We start from the raw sequence: 6,147 nt of genomic DNA, 5'->3' as shown, positions 1-6,147 counted from the left end.
TTCACCTTGATGCATAACCACAGCTCAAGTTCCGTTGGGATTCCCTAATTAAAAGCTCACACCATACAGAGTCCAGCACTGCATTGTCCAGTCAAGTTCAACGGCCTCTTAGGGAGACCCTCTCAGGTTTGAAGGCAGAGCCAGCAGAGCGTCACCTCAATCAATTAGAAGCTCCAACATATCATCAGCAACAATCCAGGTACGATGAGATTGGTGCAGAGTCCACTGATTGACATAGTCCATCTTAGAGTTTCCCCTTGTCCAGTTTTTCACTGCAAACATATAGCTGAGGTGGTTGATTGATCTACTCCATCTTCTATCTTTTCTTGGTTAATGTTTGGATTCCTCCATTTTTGTTCAGGGGAATCCCCAAAGAAACTTTGAGGTGTTCCTAGTCCAGGCTCCTACATGCACTACTAGTAAGCACAGTACCCGCCACAGTCCATCACTCCGATCAGCTGGTGGTTGTAACCCCTGGGTTGGTTCTATTCTGAGCCCCGACCTCCATTGGAACCAGTGAGTATTGCAGCTCTTCCCGCCTCTGCCCATCACACACTCATCCCTCACCTAAACCAGTGGGAGGTGTGCTGGTTGGGTGCTGCATTCCCTACTGGCACAGGCCAATTCACCTTGGCATTTTGTGTTTTGTACTGTTTTTATCGCAACCAAACCTGGCCAGGCCCCCACACAGTTCCAGCGCTCGGATTTGCCAGTGGATGACGTGAACTGACTCAGCCTGGTCTGCCCCCAACCCGAGCCAAATGTATGCCAGTGGGTCACTTTCCAAAGCCTCTTCTGGGTTGTTTACCTCCATGCTTCCTGCGTTTATTTGTAGGGTCAGTGTCCTGTCAGAGGAACTGTTCAGATTCCTCCATCAGACCCCTTCCACCAGGAATATTTTTAATGTTTGTTTGAAAGGCAGAGTGACAGAGAGAGAGGATGAACTCTTCTATCTGCTGGTTCACTGTCCAAATGGTCTCAATGGCCAAGGCCACCCAGGTTTCCACTAGAGTGGTAGGGGCCTGAGGAGTTGGACCATCCTCCACTGCTTTCCCAGGAGCGTTAGCAGGGAGTTGGATCAGAAGCTGAGCAGCTGGGTCTTAACCTGGTGCCCATATGGGATGACTGCACTAAAGATGGCATGATGCTGGGTGCTAGGGATACTTAAAAATTTTTTTATTACAATTTACTTAGTTTTATTTGAAAAGTAGATTTTACAAAGAGAGGAGAGAAAGAGAAAATATCTTCCATTGGTTCACTCTGCCAACTGGCTGTAATGGCCAGAGCTGAGACTTTCTGATCTGAAGCCAGGAGCCAGGAACTTCTTTCAGGTCTCCCACATGAGTGCAAGGTTCCCAGGACCTGGGCCATCCTCCCCTGTCCTCCAAGGCGGCTTTTAGTAGAGAGCTGGAATGGAAGTGGAGCACCTGGGACTAGAACGGGTACCTATATAGGACGCTGGCACCACAGGGCGGAAGATTAGCTTTCAGTGCCACTGTGCAGGCCCTGCTAGGGGATTCTTAAGTCAGCTTGCACTGGTTATCCCTTGGACAGCTTGATAAAACCAAGATGGTTGGGCACGCCTGCAGCTCCAGGCTCGGTTGGTCTGGGAACTGGCTTTTCTGATCAACCTGCAAGTGAGGCTTTTGCAGAATGGTTTGTGAGACTGTGAGGCACCGGTGGGTGTAGCCTGTCTCGGGTAAGTCAGAGACCATATTTCAGCCTCCTGATCCCTGCCTCCCAACCGCAGTACAATATACCCAGCTCTGCCAGCTGTCAGAGACAGCAGTCAGTTACACACAGGAAGTGCCTTGAAGAGCAGCTGACAGAGGTAAGAGCTGAATAAATACCGGTGAGTTAGTGTCATCACCCTAGATCCTCTGCGTCTTTCGCCATTACCAGGGGACACATACCTCATTGTTACACAGAAGCGGCAGTGGCAGGATGCTTGAAATGATCTACTTGAATAACTCTCCCTTCCCTATCACAGATACTTAATATTTAAAATACCTAAGCATGAAGGAAAACGGTGGGGAGAGGCATTGGGGCATGGCCTGCCAAGCAACCACTTGGCATTCTCGATCAGAGCACCCGTTTGAGTTCCACCTGTTTTGCTTCATGATGCAGCTCCCTGCCAATGTGCCTGCGAAAGCAAGCAGCAGAAGGTGGCTCAAGTGTTTGGGCCCCTGCAACCTGCGGGGGGAGACCCAGATGGAAGTCTGACCTCCTGGCTTTGGCTTTGCCTAGTCCCCGCTGTTGTGGCCATTTGCAGAGTGAACCAGCAGATGGAAGGTCTCTTTCTCCCTGTCTCTCACTTATTCTGCCTTTCAAATAGATAATTAAAAAAAAAAAAAAAAGAGGGACCCATGCTGTAAGTAAATAGGCAGATATGTGGATGTTTCAAATAAAAACTGAAGAGCTGCTGCTGAGCAGGTAGCATGATGGGAACGGTGAGTGCCATGTCTTGGTGAGATCAAGCGTTGGCAGATGTGTGTGTTCTTATAGCCCCCGGGCTTCTCTTCCTTCATGACTGAAGCTTGCTCGGCTTCCCAGGTGTGGTTTAGTCTTCATAAAGCAATATCAGCGGGCTGCAGCGGGAGAGGCTTGCCAACACACTCCAGTCTGGCAGGACTGGGGAGAAACACAGCAGAATATCGTCAGCTTGGAACACAAGCCACTGGGCGCATGGAGGTTTCCTGTGTCCATGGGCGTTTCTTGGCTGCTCCCCTGGCATGGGCTCTACGTCTTTTCCTTCTCTCCCTCTCTCCTGTAAGTGGAGGAGGGCACTTGTGCCATCTGACCAGCAGCGGGGTTCAAGACATGCATCTTGAGGCAACCTTTCCTTTCTATACATTCTGAAAATTCACAACTTGCTAATTATGGTTGAAAAACATCTTTGTGAGAATGAAACCTGAAAATTCTCCACCTCGAATTTGACATAATTTTTAGTCATCTTTGAAAGATGAAGAGAAAAATACTAACTGTCCCTGTAATTGAGACTGGCTTCAATGTTTGTGAGACTTTACAGTGTACTTCATTGCACTCACTAGAAATGACAGTGATTACTGTTTTCTCTGAGGGTGAATTTATAGAGAGAAGGAGAGACAGAAAGCTCTCCCTGCTGGTTCACTCCCCAAGTGGATGTAATGACCAGAGCTGAACTGATCTGAAGTCAAGAGTCAGGAGCTTCTTCCCTGGTGGGTACAGAGTCCCAAGGCTTTGGGCCAAACTCAATTGCTTTCCCAAGCCACAATCAGGGAGCTGGGTGGGAAGTGGAGTAGCTGGGACATGAACTAGCACCTGTATGAGATCCCAGTGCTTGCGGGGGTGTGTGTGTGTGTGTGGAGGATTAGCCAACTGAGTTATTCCATCAGGTCCCAGCTTTTTCTTTAAGATTTATTTATTTTTTTCAGAAAGTAGAGCTACAGAGAGCAAGAGGGAGAGACAGATATTTATCGATCTGTTGGTTTACTCCCCAAATGGCTACAACAGCTGGAGTTGGGCCAGTTCAAAGCCAGGAGCCAGGAGCCAGGAGCCAGGAGCTTCATCCAGATCTTGGACCATTTTTTGGTGCTTTTCCAAGATGTTATCAGGGAGCTGGATTAGAAGTAGAGCAACCCATCTGGGATGCTGATGCTGTAGGCAGCGCCTTTACTTGATATGTCCAGGAAGTTGTCTTAAAAATTGTCTTCAGTAGGGGGCCAACAAGCCACCATCTGTTGTGCTGGCATTCTATACTGGCACTGATGGAGACCCTAGGATTTCCCAAAGGGCCTGAATCATAAAAGAAATAAAAGATTCATTTTTAAAAAAGCAAAACAAAACACAAACTCAGGCCCAGGAGGAGAGTTCAATAACTAAATCCTCGCCTTGTATGGGCTGGGATCCTATATGGGCGCCAGTTCATGTCCCTGTTGTTCCACTTCCCCATCCCCTGCTTGTGGCCTGGGAAAGCTGTCAAGAATGGCCCAAAGCCTTGGGACCCTGCACCTGCATGGGAGACCTAGAGAGAGCTTCTGGCTTTGGATTAGCTCAGCTCTGGCCATTGTGGCCATTTGGGGAATGAACCAGCAGGTGGAAATTCTTTGTCTCTCCTTCTCTGTAAATCTGTCTTGTAAATAAAAATAAATAAATCTAAAAAGACCACAAAATTTATTTAAAATAGCTTTTCATCCTAAAGGTCAAGTTTATAAAGTCTTGCCTTAACAAAATAAAGTCGTAAGACTATAAATTACTAGAGGCAGCTTAGTTATCGTTATATGCTACACATTATCTACTAAAGCCTTTCTCTTAAGGATTTATTTTAAAGGCAAAGTTACAGATCTGGTGCAATAGCCTAGTGGCTAAATCCTTGTCTTGCATCTGCCAGGATCCTATATGGGCGCTCCTTCCAGGCCCAGCTACTCCACTTCCCATCCAGCTTCCTGCTTGTGGCCTGGGAAAGCAGTAGAGGATGATCTAAAGTCTTGGGACCCACCCGTGCGACCCAGAAAAAGTTCCTGGCTCCTGGCTTTGGATCGGCTCAGCTCTGGTCATTGTGGCCATTTGGGAAGTGAACCAGTGGATGGATAATCTTTCTGTCTCTCCTTTCTGTAAACCTGCCCTTCAATAAAAATAATTTCTTTTAAAGGTAGAGTTAAGGAACAAGACAGAACTTCCATCCACTGGTTCTTGGTTGTGCATAACTTATGAGGAAAGAGAGACAGTTCTTTTTGGTTCTCAGGTCCCTGTATATGTGATGTAGCTTTTTCATTTCTGTCACTCATGGCAAGATTCTGTGAAAGTAGTGCTGTTATACCTGCCTTCGGAGTGTAAGGTGCGTTTCTGTAAGCTCTGATTTCCATCCAGAGTGAATTCTGTGACTGCGGTGGCCATTTGAGATCAGGAGTGCTAGGTGGGGGAAAGGGGGAGAGTTCCCCCTTATTTCTGGTCCTTGCATTGAAAGTATGGGCACCTCTACTGTGTACGACGTGTGAGAGAAAGTGAACTCTCAGCGACTCCCAGTCAGGATCCTGCTGGAAGCACGCCTCGCACACTTGCCGGCCACTTTTACAAGGTCGGAAGGAGTGTGGTTACAGGGTTGTGCCCAAGCCAGGTCCCCAGTGAGAGCTTCCCGGGAAGGAGGCTGTTTGATTGACAGGTGGGCAGATAGGCTTACATGGGTGGGTGTGGGACGGTACGGTTCCCCAGCTCATGGCCTTGCATCAGGAAACTCATTCCCCTCATCAGGAAGGGCTGAGAACGCTCAGTGCTGTTTCCGAGCTGCCCAGGCCTGTGCCCGAGGCCAGTCTGGCCTAGAGCCGACCCACTGGTGCCCGCGCTTTCACAGACGGCGCTTCCCACGCAGGAAATTCACTGAAATGTACGCGGTGAGGGCGTTCAGAGCGACTTTGATTAAAAACCACACTGCAAAATAGGGAAGCCAGGCGAACTGTTTTAAACTCTCGACCTCAAAAGGAAGGAAGCCAGCTAACCAATGATAACTTGCGGGGGGGGGGGGGTGGTCAAAAAAGAGGGTGGAGGATCCGCAGGGACTCAGTGCCCAGCAGGTGCCCATTCGGCCTCGCCAGCCCCCCCGCAGCGTACTTTATACCGTTTCCTGACAGGGCTTTCCCTTGCAAACAACTCGTTTCTCCAAACAACTCCCCGTGGGGCGTCGGGCCCTTCCGCACTTTGGTCGCCGGGGTCCAAGCAGGAGCTGCGGTCTCGTCCAGGGCCTCCTGCCACGGATCGAGAACCTTCAAGCTATTGTCACCAAAAGCGCCTTCGCCTCAGACCGATCGAACTGTTTTCGTAGAAGCCTCTTTTTCTGTTTTCAGCTGTTTGGACAAGCCGCCGTGCCACCTCAAAACCTCTCTGGCGTCTCTCCTGGAGGGAAAAACGCGAGCAGCGGTGCAGCCGGTGGGCTGCGAGGGCGCCTGGGCGGCTGAGATAAGGCCCGGCCACGCAGGGCCTCCGCGGGCGGCATCAGGCGCCGACCTGCCCGCTCCGCTCCCTTCCCCGCCTCCCCGGGCGTCGTCCCGGGACTCCCTGGCCTCGCCGCGGGGCGGGGAGGGGCGGGACCGGAGCCGCGGACGCGCCACGTCGCGTGACCAATCGCCAGCTCCTGGGACGATTCAAAACGCCGAGGGAGCCAATAGGAGCGTC

This window comes from Ochotona princeps, chromosome 10, assembly GCF_030435755.1.
Source record: "Ochotona princeps isolate mOchPri1 chromosome 10, mOchPri1.hap1, whole genome shotgun sequence".
Lineage (NCBI taxonomy): Eukaryota > Metazoa > Chordata > Mammalia > Lagomorpha > Ochotonidae > Ochotona > Ochotona princeps.
This window is presented reverse-complemented; position numbering follows the sequence as displayed.